Source organism: Acinonyx jubatus, chromosome B1 (assembly GCF_027475565.1).
Source record: "Acinonyx jubatus isolate Ajub_Pintada_27869175 chromosome B1, VMU_Ajub_asm_v1.0, whole genome shotgun sequence".
NCBI lineage: Eukaryota > Metazoa > Chordata > Mammalia > Carnivora > Felidae > Acinonyx > Acinonyx jubatus.
This window is the reverse complement of record NC_069382.1, coordinates 152695695-152716741: the sequence shown is the minus strand read 5'-3', so window position 1 is coordinate 152716741 and position 21047 is coordinate 152695695. Positions and strand designations below refer to the sequence as shown.

Below are 21047 nucleotides of genomic sequence, written 5' to 3'. Positions count from 1 at the left end.
TAGTTTATTTTTCCTTCCCTTCCCCTATGTTCATCTGTTTTGTTTCTTAAATTCCACATATAACTGAAATCATACATTTGTCTTTCTCTGACTTATTTCACTTAGTATAATACACTCTACCTCCAACCACATCATTGCAAATGTCAAGATTTCATTTTTTTGGTGGCTGAGTAATATTCCACTGTATATATCACATCTTCTTTATCCATTCATCAGACATTTGGGCTCTTCCCATAATTTGACTATTGTTCATAGTGCTGCTATAAACATTGGGGTGCATGTGTCCCTTCAAATCAATATTTTTGTATCCTTTGTATAAATACCTAGTAGTATGATTGCTGGGTCATAAGGTAGTTTTATTTTTAACTTTTTGAGGAACCTCCATACTGTTTTCAGAGTGGCTGCACTAGTTTGCATTCCCAAGGACGTAAGAAGGTTCCCCTTTCTCTGCAACCTCACCAACACCTGTTGTTTCCTGAGTTGTTAATTTTAGCCATTCTGACAGGTGTGAGGTGGTATCTCGTGGTTTTTATTTGTATTTCCCTGATGATGAGTGATGCTGAGCATTTTTTCATGTGTCTGTTAGCTTTTATTAAAGTAACCAATTATTTCTATACTGCTTGCCCACTGGCCTATTCCAAGTCCTGATGTTAGTTGATCTACCAAATAAATGTGAAAAATTGGGTAACCCCTTCCTCCTACTATACTTTCATCCTTCTGATTACCATCAGATTATCTTGGTTTCCCTCTGGTATCATATATTGCTTCTTTTTGGTCTTTTTAATTGATCTTTCATCATTTTTCAACCTCTTAATATTGGAGTGGTCCAGGATTCAGTCGTTGGTCTTCTATTTCTCTACCTTCATTCCTTTGGAATTTGACAGCTAGTCTTGTGGCTTTCCATATCTTCTGTTTGCCAATGATTCCAAAATTTGTATCTTGATACCAGAGATTAATCTGAATTCCAAGTTCTATTTCTTACTGCCTACTTGACATTCTGAACTTAATTTTTTCCAAACTGGATTCCAGTCTTTTGGATTCCCATCCTTTGTGTTGCTTTGACCAAAAAATTCAAAGTCATTCTTCATTTCTATCACACAACAGCACAACAGTCAGGAAACCCTACAGGCTCTATCTTCAAAATATACCAAGAATTTGATCACTTTTTACCACCTCTACTTTACCATGTTAATCCAAGCCCCTATTATTTCTTACGGGGATCATTGCAACAGCTCCCTGTTTTCTCTGCTTTATCCTTTGCCCTCAACTGTCTAGTCTCAACACAGCCACCAAGATAAGCATGATAACAAGAAAATCAGATCTTGTCTTCCTTCTGATGAAGAAAACTTAATGATTTTAACATTTTGTTTGGAGTAAAAATCAAACTCTTAACAACAGCCAATGAACCTCTACATGATATGGCTAAGATCACATTTCCCATTGTTGTCCAGTTTTCTCTCTTCAGACACAACAGCTTCCAAGTTCTTTCTAGAGAACACCAGACATGCTCCCATCTTGGGCCTATGTGCCAGCTATTTTCTCTGCCTGGAACAATTTTCCAGATATCCATGTGCTACTTCCCTCACATTTTTCAAGTCTTTACTCAGAATTTACCTTTCCTAGGAAGGATTATCTGCCCCCCCACCACCACTTTAAACTATGACACTCACCCAAATCCTAACCCCCTTATCTTGCTGTTTTGTGTTGTCATCTCCTAGCACTTATCACCTTCTTACATACTATATGTTTGAATTATTTTTATTTCCTACTGCATTAATATGTACACTCCACAAGGTTAGAGATAGTGTAGCTGGCACACAGACTGTTTGTCAAATGATATGATAGCTCAACTTCTTCATTTAGTCTTAATTATTCAATTCTTAAGAGCCGCGTTTTCCAATGCAAATCAGGGGCCTAAGCTCCACTATAAGAAAAAAAAAAAAACACATTCCAGACTCATCCACTTGAAAGTCCTGGTACCCAGAGATCATGGTTTGAAGATGGTGGTGCTTTTTAAGTGCAAGAAGATAGAAGGCAAGTGATCTTATTGAGGAACTGCAGCCTACCAGTTGTCTTGAAGACTGACCAGTTTGCAACAGCAGCTCTTCATGAAGCCTAAGACTTTTACTCTGTAAAAGAGTTAAAAGTGACTTCTGATTTCTTCTCGTAAACAAACAAAATAGAAGCATAAAACTCCCCACCTTGAAAAGTCTGGGTATTATCTGGTCCAATTTCCTCGCACAGATATTCACTAGTAGCACCTGATCTCAGTAGTAGTCTCCCAATTAAGGGCTAGTCCCCTTATCCCACACTGCCTCATCTTATGTGCATGAGTGTCTATCTTTACATGCACAGACAGGGATTTTAAATGCAGATTATTGGTTAACAGACAGAAAACTTGGGTTTTTTTTTTGTTGTTTTATATATATATATATATATATATAATGCAGTTGTGAAGAAACTGCACATTTTCTTCCTGGGAAAAAATAATATTATGCTTCTAAGCAAGCAAGCCCACGTAAGCATATTTTACCTAGAACTTAGTTAAGTATAATATTAACGGTATTTCAGCACCTAACCACCATTTGTAAAAGTACCACTGTGGGAAACTGTGCACAAGGTCTTACTTCGTTGCACTGAATGCACCTCACTGCAAGATCCATAACAAAGAAAACCCCCCTGAAATGTTTCTGTTGTTTCTCCACAGTGAAGGTACATCATGGACAACACCATTGCTAGAGTGGAAGGGGCAGCATTTCTTGATAGTTGGGGAAACAGTCTTTAACAGGTTTGTTGTCAAGGTATCACCATTGACAGAGTAATAATTATTAATATGATTATGATTATTTCAAATGTTTATTTATTTTGAGAGGGAGAGAGCACGAGCGGGGAGGGGCAGAGAGAGGGAGAGAGAGAGAATCCTAAGCGGGCTCCACAAGCTCTCGGCGCAGAGCCTGACACGAGGCTCCATTTCACAAACCGTGAGATCATGAGCTAAGCCGAAACCAACAGTCAGATGCTTAACCGACTGAGCCACCCAGGAGCCCCTTAACTGCTGTTTTCCGTCAACTTTATTACCATTTTGTGTTTAGGAGTCTGCGAAAGAATAGCTTAAGACAATGCAATGGCTGTTCCTACCCGGCGGGGTCTTCAGGGCCATCTCAGTCGCCTTCTCAGCGCTCCAATTGTCCTCAAAGAACTGCTGAATAGGCCCAGAGGGCACTGCACGCCTTCAGGTGAATCTGCAACCTCGGACTGAGTAGCAGTAAATTCGGGAGCTGGAGCAGTTCAGTCACCCTAAAATTCCTCCTTGGTCACAGTCTTTTCAGCAGTGGTCTGCTCTTCCTTTTCTACCTTTTCAGGATCTCCGTAAAAGGAGAGCTGGAGCCTGAGCTCCCGCAAGTGTTCACAGGAGATGGCGCTGTACATGCGCAGAAACTCCGGGACCAGCATGCACCACATCAGTCCCACTAAATGAGCTTTTCCTCTCTCCTTTTCTCTCTCTCTCTCTCTCTCTCTCTCTCTGTATGTCTTTTTTCTCTCTTTTTTTTCTCTCTCTCTCTTTTTTTTTTTTCTTGCAAGAGACAGCAATGCCTGCATAGTGCCAAGAAGAGTCTGGGTTACACAGAGCAAAGGTAAGCAGGTTAACCTGAGACCTCTGTGGGAGCCTGGTATCAGCCCTGGGGTCAGCTACTATCAGAAGTTGCAATTCCAGAAAGCTGCCTGGATCTGGTTAGTGAAGATTCCAGGAACGAAGTGGCCAGCAACAGGAGTGGCTCCAGCAACAGCAGCAACAGCAGCAGCAGCAATTTTTAGCACAGTCACCGGCCAGTATTCCTGGACTGATATGCCACTGACATTAGCCAGGTTTTTCATGGTAACTTCAGGAGTTGCTCCCAGGTTCTCTTCAAATTTCTGATGCAGATGCCATCACTTTCCCTTTTATTCCATTTAGAAGTCAACCCACCTAACTGGATTCCTGCTGCAAGGAATTTGAGGACACCCTCCTCCTTCATTTGCAGAACATCAAGGGCTCCAGGGAGGGTGACGTTTCCCCTTCAACTTACAATGGGAATCCAGAACAATGCCATATGGACTCCTTTCTGGTTAGTGCAGAAATCTGCTCTTTTTATTCAAGGAAGAGAAATACGTACAATATCAACAGGATACAAAATTCCTGAGAAAGGATTGTTTTAGAGCCAAATAGTGCCCTCACTTCACATATGCTGCTACTCAACAAAAATATGTTCTCTAATAGTTTTTTTTTCCATGCTTTCAAAAAGAGGCAATTTCTTAGGAATAGAGTTAAGAATGTAAAAGATATACTGGATCTTTATTTAAGAAGCCATACTAAACTTGACTTGGCTTAATCGAGCTAGCTTACAAAATCCATAGAACAAGAAATGTTTTAATTGCAGACAAATTAACTTGGAACTTCAAGTGTTAAGATATATTTAGCCTATAAAATTTTGTAGCTCCTATAAAAATACTAACTAAAGTAAATCACAATACTAAAAAAAAAGATTCAGGCTTAGTAGATCTATTTACCACAAGATTTTTCACAATCACAATGAAAAGTTGCTATAATTGTCAGGATATATGTAAGAGGCATTTGGTGAGTGGTTAGGTTCTTAGATTTCTCCAATTGATAGGAAAGAATGGTGACAGTAGAAAAGCAGGACACTAGTGTATCATTTGGCTTATTAAAAGAAAAAAATTACTGCTTCTACTTAACTAAGGTGAGTTAGAGGTACTTTCAGAAACAAAACAGAAAACGTAAAGATTATGCTGCTTTGAAAAGATTTCCAAAGAGACTACATGTCTGCAAGATACTTGAAAAAATTAGAAAGAATAGTGAGGAGTTTAATATTATTTATTAGTCATATAGCTTGTGACCAATCACCCTAGTGAGGTTCAACACATGTTGATTCCTAAAGCAACAGTCTTTTCAAAGACTGGACAGCATCTAGTGTTTTTCCTTATCCCAAAAATGTTTATCTAATATATTCTAAGTGCAAGGTATTATTCTAAGTGCTGGGTAATGAACTAACACACTATATCCAGTCCCTGCCCACCATCGCCAAAAAAAATTAAAGAATAGGACATTATTTCTGCTGAGGTTCAACTTAAATACCTAGTGGGCCATATAAGACATGTAAACCAACCATGGTAAAAACAGTATTTGAAAGGTGCCTAATGAGTACAATAAATACTCCTCAATAGATGCTCCAAAGGAAGATGTGGCTAAATGAACAGGGAAAGATTAATGGAGGACAAAATATTAGGCAAAGCATCAATCCCACCATGGTCTTCATCAGCTATGCCCTCTTGTGACATGATGGGGAAATCTTAGGCTTCAGAGTATGAGCTGGCTTGGTTTGAATGCTGGTTCTGGTACCACTACCTGTGAAAGGGTGGTAAACTTCTTATCCTGTGTGAACCTACTTCTTTTAGTAAAGTGGAAGCAAACAATATCCCCATGCCTTTTTCAAATTTCTTTAGGGAAACAACTGTCCTCAGTTGGTTGTTTCTTAGCCCTTCCCAGTCTGGTTTTATTCCACATCTGACCACGGAAATCAGTACTCAATAGGCACCACTTTATTATTATTTTATGATTGTTAAATCCAACTGAGGCCTTTGAACCATTATCTTAATATTTCTGCTGTCTTTGACTCCCTATATGAATCTCCTTAAGATTCTTAAAACTCCTTAAAACTCTTTCCTCTCAGGTCTTAATGGCTCAACACTTGCAGCTATTTTCTTCAGTAGAAGTATTTTTCAAAGTGCAGGTCAAGACTCACTAGTGAACTCAGTGGGTTACCGCCACAAATTTGTGGCGTTTTTTAATAAAATAAAAGAGAATTGACTTGAAAACATCTGATGCATCACACTAATGTTTGGTGACATTTGTTTCATGGTGTGTGTGTGTGTGTGTGTGTGTGTGCACTCACAGGCGTGTAGATGGGTGATTATGCATGTGTATACCTGGCCAAAGTATGAAATGTATTTCTCATTTCAAGTCATGATGAAAATTTTGCAAGCCACGATTCTAGAGCCATTCCTTCTCAGTTTAATTTTCTAGTTCCTAATTTTAAACTCACCTCTTTGATATTGATTCTCTTCTAACTCTGTAAAACCCTTAATTATCTCTTTGCTAGTTCTCTCACCTGAACTTCCCACCCATCTTACCAGCTGGTTTTTTATAGATACCTAAACTCATTATAAATTATTGATTATTTTAACCGAGTGACAAGAAGAAAGTGACATGTTAGCATGCTTAAACTGACAACAGTATGAAAGACAGATTTAAAGAAGAGAGACTGGAAGCAGGACATCAGAAAATTATTGCTGTGATCTAGTTAAAGTGATTAGAGAATGAATACGAGTGAAAGGTTTCTAAGAGAAAACAGTATGTGTAATAGCAATTTCAGAAAGAAATATCTATCTATATATAAAGGTGGTGCATGGCAAATTTGATGCCAAAAATAAAGAATAAGAAGATTAGATTATTTTTCCAATGTTTCCTATCTGAAGATGAAGCAGTTTCAGTAATGATCATCTCCAGGGGCACCTGGGTGGCTCAGTTCAGCGTCTGACTCTGGATTTTGGCTTAGGTCATGATCTCATAGATAGTGAGATGGAGCCCCCCTCGGACTCTTGTGCTGACAGCGCAAAGCCTACTTGGGATTTTCTCTCTCTCTCTCTTTCTCTCTCTCTCTCTCTCTCGCTGTCTCTCTGCCCCTCCCCTGTTTGTGCACACTTGCACCGGAGCGCTCGCTCGCTCTCTCTCTCTCCCCCCCCCAAAATAAATAAATAAACTTTAAAAAACACAGAGTTTTAAAATAATAACAATCTCCAGTGACAATAATATCGTGTTTATTTTACTTTTGCACTAACAGGATACTACAGCTAAGCAGTTAAAAACCTTAAAATCCAGGGCACCTGGATGGCTCATTTGGTTAAGCATCTGACTTCGGCTCAGGTCAGGATCTCACAGTTCATGGTTTTAAGCCCCGCATCTGGCTCTATGCTGACAGCTCAGAGCCTGGAGCCTGCTTCAGATTCTGTGTCTCTCTCTGCTCCTCACCTGCTCACACCCTTTCTCTTCTCTCCCTCTCTCTCTCTCTCTGAAAAATAAATAAACCTCAAAAAAAATTTTAAACACCTTAAAATGTTTCCAGAACTAAGCCCAGTTGGTAACTTAATTTCTTTAAAATGTTGGTTTAATAAACAGTATTTTTAATCAAAAATAAATATATATTCAGCAAATTAGTTCCCCTGAAATTCTAGTGTTGGCTGAACCTCATATCTGTACTTGTATTACAATCAAACATACAAATAGGTCATATTTTTTAATTTTCCCAGTAGTTCTTTGTTTTATAAAAATTATAGTAAAAACAAGATATAGTAAAATCCAAATGTTTGGATTTTAAGTTCTAGATTTATAAGTGAAGAGATTCTTGTCCCAGATGGGTTCCCTTTATGTCACATTAAAATATCTCTTGCTCTTTTCTAGAAATGGTTTAACTTTCAAATTATGTGTCAACAACAACAAAATCTGTTATACTGTTGTATCAGATAATTAGTACCTCATTTTCTCTTCTTCAGCTAAAATTCATAAAATGCCCTCTAACTATATTTTAACAGGGTGAGGACACTCTAATTAGATCAAGACCTCAGCAAAGAAGACAGTTATGGATGACAGTTTGAGGTTTTGCTACTACCCTTCAATGAATCCAGCAACTAAAAAACTAAGGTCTACCTGAAAAGTCAATGAGTGCTTACAAATTCTTGCTTTCATTTTCACACCAGTAAAAGAGCCAATGAGATACTACTTATCTATTGGACTTAAAAATCAGAGGACCCTTCTTTACATCTGATTTTATCATTTGCTACTGATGTGGCCTTGAAGAAATCACTTAAACTTTCTGAGTCTCTTTTTTTTCACTTGTAAATAAAATTAATATATTTTATAATTTATAAGGCACTGACACATAAAGTACCTAAATAATCTTCTTTCAGGTTTTCTGCTGAAAAGCTCTATGAAACAAGCCTAAGGTAAACGAGACAGACCAGCCGTTTAACTACCAGTTACAGTAAGAAAAGTAAGGAAAGAAAAGTCTAAGTCCAGAGAAATGAAAGTGGCTCTTTGTGATAAAGGCAAAGGGAACATGGTCCACACAGTAGCTCAAAGTATGCAAGGTCAATAAATAAGACAGAAGAAGGAGAAGAGGAAGAAAAGAATGAATTTCATACAAATTGATACACTGTAGTAACAGGAAGCTGCATTCAAAAGTGCATAGAAGCACATAAGGATATAATTGGTTTTGCAAATAAGGGGTGCTACCAGGGGCATGGTTTCAAGCTGAATATGTAAGATTGTGTAAACTTATCGGGAATCATTTAGTAAAAACATGAGATTGTCAGTCAAATAGTAGGTAGACATAAAGTAGGAATGCTGTTGTTACATTTGTATCCAAGAAAAATGGCATTACAACACTGCTGATGGAATATTATAAAAGAATCATACAAACTGCATTCATGACTTGTTTCTTTTACTTCAGCTATGTATTGAAAAATGCAGAGTGGAGAATAAGCTGGAGCATAAAATATTCCATTGTCAAAATATCTTATATAACGTAAAATAGCAAAAGCCACAGAGGAAGGGAGTAAACCCAGGTTTGTGTCGGCCTCTCAAAAATAGAAATAACCGTGGGCACCAGGTCCATCATTCCACCAACACACTAGTCCATAGGGCAAGTTACTTTCTGATGGCTAGGTTCCCTCAGGAAACCTTTTTTTTTCCCCCTGAATTCATATCAAACAATCTTATCCCACCACTGATGGGAGGTTGCTAAGCCCTGGGAAATTCTTGGAGGCGATAATTCTACCAGTGTGTCTATGATTCAAAAAAATATATATTCTTTCTATGAAACAAGATGTCTTTTATCAAGCACTGTGAACTATAACTCAAACTTTCTTTCAGTTGAACGTTGAGTGAGCTTGGCTTCAAAGCAAGCATGATGAACAAGAAACATGGCTAGTGGACAAGAGGAGGAAACGAGGACCATATGAGAGAGGTAACTGAAAACAATTGATATTTCTCTAGGGCAAGACTCTGAAGGAGGGCACACTGTATAAAGAATAGTGCCCAAAGAGGCCATGTTTTTTTTTATTTTTTTAAATATTTTATTTACTTTTGACAGAGAGAGAAAGACAGAGCATGAGTGGGGGGAGAAGCAGAGAGAGAGGGAGACACAGAATCTGAAGCAGGCTCCAGGCTCTGAGCTGTCAGCATGGAGCCCGACACAGGGCTTGAACTCACAGACCTTGAGATCATGACCTGAGCTGAAGTCAGATGCTCAACTGACTGAGCCACCCAGGCACCCTGCCATGGTTTGTTTTAATAGCCACTGAAGATGGAGGAACGCCAACCAGACAAGTAAGGGCACAGAGTCAAAGTTCAAAGAAGCAGGAATGACTTGAAATCAGGTGTATAACAAAATCCTGGTATCAGGCTATGGAGTCGTTCAGAAGATACGAAACAGGTAATAACTATATCAGGAATAAGACATAACATATACTATGGCAATACCACAAGTAAATCAAAGTGTTATTTTCTTTTTAGGTAAGTAGTTGAAAAAAGTTACCCCCAGGCACAATTGAGCAAACTGATGAGGTCCATATGGAGAGTATAGATGGGTAAACATCCAGATACGATAAATTCATTTTAGGCATATCGGATCCTGATTGAATAACATCAAAACTATTTCTAGACCCTGTCACATTGGTGGGATGGAAATAACAAATGTGTTCCTGTTATTTGCCAACATGAGTTCAGGAACTAAGCAAGGATGCGTCTTCACATAAAGTGCAAAGAAGTCCACAGCTGAACAGGAGTGGGAGAGGCAGACATCACCACATATGTAACAAAACCTGTCCTTGTTCTGAGTCAACAAGATCTTTCATATCACATAAACCTACATCCAGAGGAAGAGAGAAAGTGATAGGATAAAAAATAGAAAATTCAAGATGTCTATTTTCTCTATATTTTTCCCACTAGAGACTTTTTTCCTAGATGAACTAAGTTTAGCCATTTAGTTTATGTCCCTGAATATATCAAGATCATTCCAGATTTATACTACTGATATTTCTATGTTATATTGTTTCTATTTCTCTTGTTAATGGACTGGGTTTTATTCAGCAATATTTAGAATAAGCAACTTGGGCTTTCAATGTCAGATTCATAGCATTCATACTAAATTAAGCAGTACCTTTTTAAAAATAAAAATGAGTTAAATATTGTTTTCATCTTGTAATTTACAAATTAAAAGCATAAAAGAAGTTAACAAACTTAGGATCATCTTTGAGTCTTGGGTCCTTAAATGGAAACAGCTATGAAATTGTTAGCCTCTAACAGGAATTGCCCACTGTTGATTGTGGTCATCTTCCTGGATTCTTCTCAATTTAATCCTGTTCTTCCCACTTCTTTATCCATGTTCTATTTCATTTCTCTTAACCACATTTGCACCACATTAGTCATTTGGTCTCTACATTTTGATCCTTCACTTATCTTCAAGGATTTTGACAAAGATCACTTAATTCTTCCCTCACCATGGCTCAGTCAGAACATAAGATCATCCTTCTTATGGATTGACTGTTTGTGTACCACCCCACCCCCAACCCTCCCATAATTCAGATGTTGAGGCTCTAGCCACCAGCATGGCTGTACTGTACTCCTGGAGTATAGAAGTAATTAAGGTTAAATGAGGTCATAAAAACTGGGCCCTGATCTGATAGTATTATTGTCCTTTTAAGAAGAGATGGAGAAAGATCACAAGCTTTATCATTCTCTCTCTCTCTCTCTCTCTCTCTCTCTCTCTCTCTCTCTCTCTCCCCCTTTCGCCATCTCCCTCTCTCTCTCTTTCTCTCTCCCTCTCTCTCTCTCTGCCCAGGCTTAGAGGAAAGAACATGAGGGCAAAGTGGCTGTCTGCAAGTCAGGAAGAGACCTCTCAACAGAAACTGACTCTGCCAGAACTTAGTTTGGAACATCTATGCTCCAGAACTGTTGAGAAAATAAATTCCTGTTGTTTAAGCACTCAGTCTACAGTATTTTGTTATGGCAGCCTGAGCCACACCAAGATGTTCCCAATATGCCACTTTTAAGCAAAGGATATGAGTTGGAGGTAAGAATCCACAGACAAAATGCAACTCATAATAATATCAGAAACCATCACTTGTTTGTACTCTCTTTATTACTAAAGGATGCCAAATCTGGGGGAAAGGCAATGCAAAGATGTATAATTAAAAGAGTTTTCCCTCCTTCAACATTGTAGTCCAGAGTTGACACTATTAATAGTGTGATGTTTATCTTTCTGGACATATTTTTGAAAGTCAAGAATTAAAAAGCCAAGTGCATTTCATAGTTTTCTAGTTCCTGCATCTACAAGAATCATTGGAGACACTATTTTACAAAATAGATTTTTGTGATTCACCTTCACGAATTCCGATTTATCAGATCTGGGGTATGATCCCGGAACCTGCATCTAAGCATCCAAGTAATTCTGATGATGTACTTCAAAAAGCACATTTGGTCAAGCACTAATTTAAATATTCTAGCTATTGGTTCTCTGTTTTTATTAATATTACTACATATTTTAATGTTCAGTTTCATGCATTTTTACCATTACTTAAACACATATTCATTTTATGACTTCTTCATAATATATTATTTGTGTAACAGTCTTTAAACATTTATGTTTCCCTTTAGAAAAACAGAAAATCATATTTTAATTGGGCTGTGAAGTTGGATGCAGGCCTACAAGAACTCATAGGAAAAAGGTGTTTCTCTATTTTATTTTCCTTTTTATTAGTTTACAGTCACCAATTACTCGTTTATCCCCACATTTTATGGTTGAACAAATCTGATCCCATAATCTCAAGGCATTCATAAAGACAGAGAGATTAGCAAAATAAAAGACAACCAAATGTGCTTTTTTCTCCTCCAATGAAATGTGAACTAGAGCAACTGAAGCTAATTGTGAACTGCCAGTGATAAAGAAAAAAAACACTAGAAATTTATTTTGTTGATGAGAAATAAACAAACAAGAAACACTCTGCTCCCTTGTAGTTACCATTAACAGTTTTAAAGCAATTAAAAAATAGTCCATTAAAGACTACAGGTGATTTGTAATGTGAGTTGGACATTGTTGTCATTGGGGTCAGTCAAGATAGATTTTCATTCAATTACCTACACATCTTGCCTCCCCAAGGATACTTGAAGGAGTCATCTATACCAAACTCCTCAGTGATTTTCAACTTGAAGTTCATTAGCTCAATGGCAGATTGATGTATTGCACTTAAAATACACTCAAATGTCATCTTTTTAAAAATCTACTAACACAGCCTTACACTATGGAGTTAAATTCAATCACTCAATTTAGCTTTTGGTTCTTTGGAGAAATTACTTTCCTTTATCAAATTCAAGCTGCAAGGCTGCCAGAAAAGGTGTTAATCATGTCATTCGCTACCATTAATGTAAGCTTTGTTTTTATCCAGTTCTCAGCTCACCATCCTTCTGCATCAATTTTTTTCAGCCAGAGTCGTCCACTGTATAATTACTTCCTAAGAGTAACTTATGTGCATTAGGAAGCATATTAAACAATCAATAAATATTTATTAAATGTCAGCCATGTTCCTGAAAGACCTGTGCCCTTTACTCAAAGAATATATCCTCTTATTGGCAAAATATGATTTTGCATACACGGAATTATTAAAGGAGCATAAAATAAAATTAAGTGTTAAATTATGTGGTTCAAAGAACTATATGCTACACAAGTTCAACAATGGAAAGAAGGTCAGAAGATTTAATCTGGGCTCTGAGGAAGGAGCAAGGTTTTTGCATTACGAAAAAACCATTACAAAAAAAAAAATGGTGTGAGCACAGAAAGTGAGCTCAGAAGCAAGGACTGTGGCCAAGGTGAGGTAGAGTGAGCAGTCAGCCTGCCCAGACTGGAAGCTTCATTTATTAGATAATATTCTAAAAAGAATTGCATTCTTGCTTCTTTGAGTTATTCACCTACAGATTTTTCTCTGCACTTCAATTTCAGTCATTTTCTACCATCATTTGATTTGCAGGATACCAGAGAAGACTTTAAACTCAACTTTGATTGTTTAGGCCTATCCCCTCCTTTTTCTTCAAAGGTTGGGAAGTGATGGATTCAACTCAATGTAATTAATCACTGACTGTACTTTATTATAACAGCCAGACATTTGTTAGGACCAAAATGCTGCATTGTTTTAAAGTAGAATCATTCCCTGTGAGAATTATGAATTGGGAACTATAACAAAGAGGAACTTAACTGAGAATATCTTAATCATAACTTAAATGAACTTACCATGGGAAGAATATATATATTATATATATATATTATATATATATATTATATATATGTGTGTGTGTCTATATGTATATATATATATATATATATATATATATGAATATTACATTTGGATTTGACCATCAATTCCTGTTTATCTAGGAAGTTGGAGAATCTCTTGTCTCCAATTTTTTTCACCGTCCTCTTTTTGAAAGGAGGGCTTGATTTATTGTACTTGACTTCTCTGCTCTTCTATTTCTTCTTTGGTGTCATTGTCAGGGTTTGTGGGGACCCTTGACAGTGATACATAGTCTAGTTAACCCACACATTTAGACTTGGTGACCTCCTTCAGAATCCCAGCCATCCCCCTTCCCACCCTCCTTCACAGTCTTATGTATTGTTTTCATTATGTGTATATAAGTGTTTGCTAAAAGTGTCGGTTGCCAATTTAAGCTATTTATTGTCTTCACTGCTTCAGCTGCTGCTGGATTTCTGAACTTAATCTGCCAAGAACTTCCGTGCAACACATGCTCACTGCAGTTTTCAAGTGATTGCCAGTTGCTGAACTCTTTGTACACGTTTGCAATTCATTGTGTTACCCCCTTACTGCTGTTTCTGGCATCTGCTCTGACTGCTGGATTTTTGGTTATGGAGAAGTTCAGCAATTCTCTTTACAAACTCTCTACCCAGTGGGAGGTGCTATTATTTTACTTTGTTTGGAGAAATTAGCTATTCCCCCAGGAAATCAAACAAAACCCTTGTCTTTTATACTTCCCCATTTTCTCACTCTGACTGAAGTTGAAAGGTATTTCACCCAGGGGCTACGAGGAGAGCAGAAACATTTTTTGTTTATTTTATTTTAAACACCAGACTCTCCACTAAATGTGGGTATAAACTCCAACTTCACAGAATTAAGATCTAGCTAATGGCTAATGTTGCCTGAGTACCTAAGTGCCAAATTTGTATGCTAAATATTCTACCCAATTTATTTTAATTAATTTCTACAACAAACCTATAAAATAAGCATCATTATCCCCCCTTATTCAGATAAATAAACTAAAGTTTGAAAGTTAACAAGTTTTCCCAAGTTAACAAAATCTGACATTTAAATATAGGTAGGCAAAGGTAGTAAAGAAACAACTAGATGCCAGTTTGTTTACTTCTGTATTACATTGCTTATCACCCCATCAACAACACTGAGGAAATCAACTTAGAGTGAGATCGTGACCTCCCTGTCCATGACCATTATTTTTTAAAAGGTAGGCAGCTCTCTTAGAGCTTAGGACAAGATGAGAATAATGGACAATGGACTTTACATTATGGGATGTATTATTTAGAAAAGGTACAGCTATTGTTACAAATAGAACCTCACATATAATAGAAGTTCATTATTCATTCACATAACAGTCCAAGGGGAGAGAGTTTAGGTCAGCAGGGTAGTTCCCAATGCTATTATTCAGGCACCAAGACTTACAGGGTTGGTCATTTGTAACATATGGTTTCAAATGTCCTTCTGGTCACCTTTGATTATCACCATTCAAGCCCAAAGAAAAGTGAGAAAGAGCATACAGGGGCATGTCTAGGAGTTTTCATAGCTTGCATCAGCAGTGACACACATTATGCCTACTCATATAGAACGCTGGAACCAACGTGAAGAGCATGGTTTCATGACTACACCTAAATGCAAGGAAAGTTGGGAAACATTGTGTTGTTGGCTGGCCATGTGCCCAGCAATTCTATCCCAATGGAAAAAGGGGGAGTAGGTTATGAGGGACATGGAGTCCTCTCCATCACAATCTACCTCTGTGATCATCAAATATCTGTATGCAGATAAAATAGACTCTATGTCTCCAAGGAGACAACTCACTGCATCCACTCCAAAGTCCAGTATCTCTGGAATGTGAAGTTTCCCCACCAGGGCTCAATGGGTTGTTTTGTTTTGCAGCACAGAGAAGTATCATAAAGGTTATCTTCCCCAAGTCCAGTCAATATACATTCATGAAGCAGGATAACCACAACAAAAATATGTGTTAAAAAAGAAAAAATACATGAAGAAACAGAAACTCTCTTCATTACTGGGAAGAATGCAAAGTAGGAAAGCCACTCTAGAAGACAGTTTGGCAGTTTCTTACAAAAGTAAGCATACTCTTACCACATGACCCAGCAATCGTGATCCCTGGTGTTTATCCAAATGAGCTGAAAACGTATGTCCACATAAAAACCTGCGTATGAATAATTCATAATTGCCAAAACCTGGAAGCAACCAAAATGACCTTCAATAGGTGAATGGCTAAACAGACTGGTACATCTATAAATGGAGTATTATCCAGGAATTTTTTTAAAGGAGCCATCAAGCCATTAAAAGACATGGAAAAACCTTAAATGCAGATTGCTAAGTGAAAAAGAAAGCCATTCTGAAAATGCTACATGCCATATGACTACAACTATATGACATTCTGGAAAAGGCAAAACTGGTGACAGTAAAAAGATTAGTTACCAGGGGCTAGGGCTGGGCCAGGGTGGGTGGAGGTTTGAAAAAGAAGGGAGGCATGAATAGGTGGAGCACAGGAATTTTTAGGACAGTGAAAAAGAAACTATTCTGTGTGATATTAAACTGGTGTCTGCAAGTCATTATATATTCGTCGAAACCCACTGAATGTACATTACAAAGAGTAAGCCCTAATGCACACTATGAAATTTAGTTAATAATGTATTAATATTGGCTCATTGATTATAACAAATGTACCACAGTAATGGAAGAGGTTAATAATAGGTCAAACTGGGGTGTGGAAGGCTTTGGGATGAAGGAACACAGAGGAAATCTCTATACTTTTAGCTGAACTTTTTCTGTAAACCTAAAACTGCTCAAAAAAGAAGTCTATTTTTCTTTCAAAGAGAATACTAGGGAATTCAGCAATCATAGTCCATTAAAACAATGCACTCCTACTGAGCTGGCATTGTATAAAACCTTGACCTGGTAATAGAAAGAATCCCCAGATTAGTTAGGATTCTGCTCTGTGGGAGAATGTACGTGTGTTCCTTGATCATGATATTCAGAGGCTGCTGAATTTGCCTTCTGAGAGATTCCTTCTTCTCTGCCACCCTCCATGGCACATTTGAGATGAACATTGTGTGTATGTCTTCCTTACAGATCAGAAAGTCCAAAGCTTTCTCAGGTGAGGCTTAAGATATCCTTAGCAGTACAAGTGCCTCAAAAATGAAGTAGGTTTTTGGTCTGTTTATTTCCTGTCCCATCCAAGTGTCAGTAGCCCATACTCAAAATAATTTCTTAGAGGTAATCCTTCAGCCTGTTTTTTTTTTTTTTAACTTCCTTGCAGGGTGTGTGTATGTGTGTGTATGTGCGTGTGTGTGTGTGTGTGTGTGTGTACACTTAATGATAGCTACCTTAAGGACATCTAAAATAATTGGGTAAGGAGTGCCTGAGTGGCTCAGTTGGTTGAGCGTCCAACTTCAGCTCAGTTCATGATCTCATGATTTGTGAGTTTGAGCCCCACATTGGGCTCACTGCTGTCAGTGCAGAGCCTGCTTTGGATCCTCTGTCTCCCTCTCTCTCTGCCTCTCCCCTGCTCATGCTCACTCTTTCTCTCTCTCAAAAATAAATCAACATAAAAAATCAATAAAACAGTTTTTAAAAAATAAATAAAAATAAATTAATTAAATAAAATATAGTTGGATGAGAAGATATCACTCTTTATCTGGTTTTTTGTTGGAAGGTTGAATACCTTCATGTAACTTAGACATTTTATTGGGCCTTTGCATTTGAAGCCTTTCTCAATCGTATTTCCTATTAGGGTTTCAGAAAGAAGCAGCTAGCTTCTCCAACCCCGTGAGGCCCTTTATCTGTGAATTTTCTCTCTCCCCGTCAATCTCTGTACACAAACCAGCCAATTCTTACAATATCTTACTTGAAGCAATGAATGGCAGCCAACATGTATAAACATTCTGTCTCTTTTCAACTACTACACCTAAAACTATATGAGCATGTGGTCTGTATTCCAAGTTATAGTTGGAGATGGTTTCCATAAATGCTAATGTTTTGCCATGATATCATATATTTCTCCAACTTTTTAGCCTGTGGCACCACTGCCCAAACATTAACTTCTGGATTGGTTACAATAGGCAAATTGGTTGAAACAAACACCAAAAATTTAGTGGTTTAAGAAATATGTCTTTTTCACATAAAAGTCAGAGTGAGGGTTACAGGCCAACTCTGGCTTTTCTCCATGCAGTCATTCAATTAGTCTGATGGTGACTCTGCCATTTCAACACATCTGAGTTCCAAGATCTCTCTGGTCATTGTCATACTAGTTAGGCAGAAGTAGAAAAGAACATGGCAAAATGTTCTGATAAACCAGGCCTTAAAATAAAACGCACTTCCATTCACATTCCATCAGAGACAACTCAGTCATATGTCAATATCTAACTCTACAGAAAGATGAAGAATGTATTATAGTTGACCAACCAGTTGTCCAACATTTCCAGTCCAGAGGAAAAAGGGAGAATACATTTTAATAGGCAGCAATATTGCACAAATCACAAAGGTCCTTAGCCTCACTGCAGTTAAATTTCATAGGATATTGAACAATTTATACCCCCTCCCAACCATACAGGAGGATGGAAGTCATCTACTTCCATGTCTGCCCACCCAAAGAGTCCTTTCATCAAAGCCAATAAACAATTTCCCTTCCACCTCACTTAAAAGTTTACCTTCTAATTTTCTGTCCCAGAATCTTTCTGTACTCAAGATAGTTGTGGGTGGGAAAGTTAATAATAAAAAAAAATACTCCCTTCCAGGAACAGACAAACATGGCAGAGCATAGTAGGGCATATTACCCTAACCATTTAGGTTCATTATGTGTACAATCAACAGCCATTCCCATGTTGCCCTTGCAGCCTTAGACTTTATACAAGGTCTTGCTGCAACAAGCAAAGATCAGATTTACAGTACATTCAGCCATCTTCTTTCAAAACAAAGTACCTACATCTACAGGAAGAATGAAAATCCATCTACTGGCAAATTGCAGTCCCCATAAAATGAAACTTGTCTTTCAAAAAATAATGATATTCGCAGAAGCATCATCCCTAATATTACACTTACTAGATGTGAGACCCCATTCAAATCGGTTTACTTGTATTACTTTCTTTAATCTTCCCAAATATTATTATCCCTACTTTACTAAGGAGGAAACTGAGGCTAGGAGACTTTCACTAACTTACACAAGCAGAGGCAGATTCAAACATTAGCAAACAGCACACTTAGCTGCATAGTGCAAAATGTTTTTATTCAGGTGAACAATTACATCACATTTTTCCTGAAGAACAATACATTATTCATAAGTGATTCTTGCTTTACATTTATGCAATTAAAGGCCCATTCAGAAGGTTTTCCCAGAGTGAAGGAACAATCAGCTCCAAAGCAGTCTTCAAGTCCTTACCCGTTAAAGAAGCTGCCTGTAGCTTTTTATATGACAGTTTTTACAGCTTCTACCTACCAAGATTTCAGAACACACTGTTAGAAAACCTTGCAACTGTAGAGAGTTGTACGATAGTGATTTTAGCTTCATCCCATGTAATATTTGAGTCATCTAAACCTACTGCTTCTAATTCTACACTTGCCAACCAACATTTTGATTATGACTTGGCTTCCCATGTGGTTCTGCAACAGAGAAGGACTGTGCTGATCAAAAGGATTTTAGAGCAGTTATGATTTCTGTGACAATACTTTCTTATGGCAAATTAATAAGTGGCTTAGATTACAATATGACTTCCCATGCAAATTACGAAGAGAGGAAACTGCAGCAATCATGCAAACTTGGATAGTCTCACCTGCACTAATTAAATTTTTCATTGAAAACCAATAGACCAATATTCTGGGATCTAGGAAAGAGGATTGAATGCACACACAGCAGAAGACCTCACTGGCCATTCTGTTTGGTTCAAAGATATTAGACTAAGAGTAAAAGAAAAGCAAAAAAATAAACAAGAAAAGAAGAGCAATGAGAAGACTGCAAATTAAGTCATCCAAAATTCAAATTGGACACAAATGTCAACAAGGAGAAACTACAGGATTTTAAGGAAAATGAGGATTTGGTCAATTAAAGAGTATATTTTATAATATTACACCACAAGAAAGGAAAGCTTTAGAAGATTATCAATAAGAAAATAATTTACAATTTCCTACATGATTATTATTCAGACTCAGGTGCTAAGAATAAAGAAATTGAATTTAACTGAAATCCGTGCAGGGGAAAAAAATAAAGAAGCAAAGACTAATAATATAAGTTTCATGTTTGAGAGCAATGGAAAAGGGGTGTGCTTCCAACAGTGTTGAAAATGTCAAGTGGGGAAAAAAGGTTCTGTTTTCTGAAAAGTTTTGTCTCCCTGTGTTCAGATATTGAAAAATTTATTCTGACAGATGTCTGTTGAACATCCATTTGAGCCCAGTGCTGTACTAGGCACTGGATAAAATATGAGAAAAATAGAAATGAAGCTTTGAATTCCATAAGAAGCTTTAACTAAGACAGTCTACATGAAGTTTTGATTATTATTGAGTAAATAAGACAGATACACATAGTTTCACGGTAACAAGACTGTAAAATGAGTGATAAAGATTGCAAGCTTCATAGATATTCAAAAAGAAAGACAACAAGGAAGACAAAAGTTGGGAGAAAATTTCATGAAGAAAAAACACTGAATATGGGTCCTTCACAAAAGCTTTCAGTTACCGGTATCTGAAGACACATAAAAAAAGACAGCTAAATTATGTAGCAATTGAAGGAGAAAGCTCTGGAACCATTATACCCTCCTCCCCCACCATAAACAAATAAATAAATAAAATAACATATGTAATTATATATATGTAACTCATGTCAAAATAATTGTGAATTCAAAACTTCTATTACTAAGAAGTAATGATAAATGACTGGAGATTCCAATTAGTTATGTTCTGACAACCCTCCAGGATTAAAAGTTTGCGGATGCTTATACTGGGTGCCACATTTGCTAAGACACGCATGTATGTTTAGAGAATCAAATAAAAACCATAGAGCATTAGTGGTAGAATAGCAGTCTTCCTTGGTATATTTCAGTTGTCTGTCAAAGTGAGACCAACAGAATTATTTAACATTTTAAATTGATTTCCAATATCTAAAAATCAGAATGTCTCAGCTAAATATTCAGATTCTCAGATTGCATATTTTAAAAATCCAAAGATTCAGGAACACTCAATCTGCTTAGTCTCATGTAACCAATTTACTCTTTCATTCATAGAGTGTCCCCTGAGCTCTGACCATGGGCCAGGCACCATTCTATATGCTGAGAATATATTAAAGAACAACAGCCAAAAAAAAAGGGAAGGGTGGTAAAGAAAGAAAAGTTTCCTTGATTTTGTAGAGACCATTTCAGTAGAAGGTACTTGAGCTAAGTAGTAGCTATCATTTTAAACACATAGCATGATGGGCCATCCTACCTCTCTGTGTTCTAATGGGAGACAGAGAGATAGAGAGATACAGAGAAACAGATTTTGGAGAAAAGTTTAAAAAATTAACTCAGTCCTTTAACAAGGAAATAAAATGAAATACTGAGATCCCTTTTATTTTTTTCAACATTTATTTTATTTTGAGAGGTGGGGGAGAGAGAGAGAGAGAG

General features: G+C 37.3%; 1 long non-coding RNA gene across 4 annotated transcripts in view; it reads left to right on the top strand.

Moving 5' to 3' along the window:
- The first annotated feature begins 2981 nt into the window (after window positions 1-2981).
- Window positions 2982-21047, top strand: part of LOC106971650 (uncharacterized) — a 30436-nt gene continuing 12370 nt past the window's right edge. Inside the window, exons 1-6 of one of the 4 annotated variants that reach the window (XR_008296306.1) lie at window positions 2984-3635; window positions 3956-4106; window positions 8987-9080; window positions 10962-11186; window positions 11771-11841; window positions 13858-14460. This is a non-coding gene — a long non-coding RNA (uncharacterized LOC106971650). Of the gene's footprint in view, window positions 3636-3955; window positions 4107-8986; window positions 9081-10961; window positions 11187-11770; window positions 11842-13857; window positions 14461-21047 lie in introns of those variants that run through there. The other 3 variants (XR_008296304.1, XR_008296307.1, XR_008296305.1) reach the window with 3 other exon arrangements.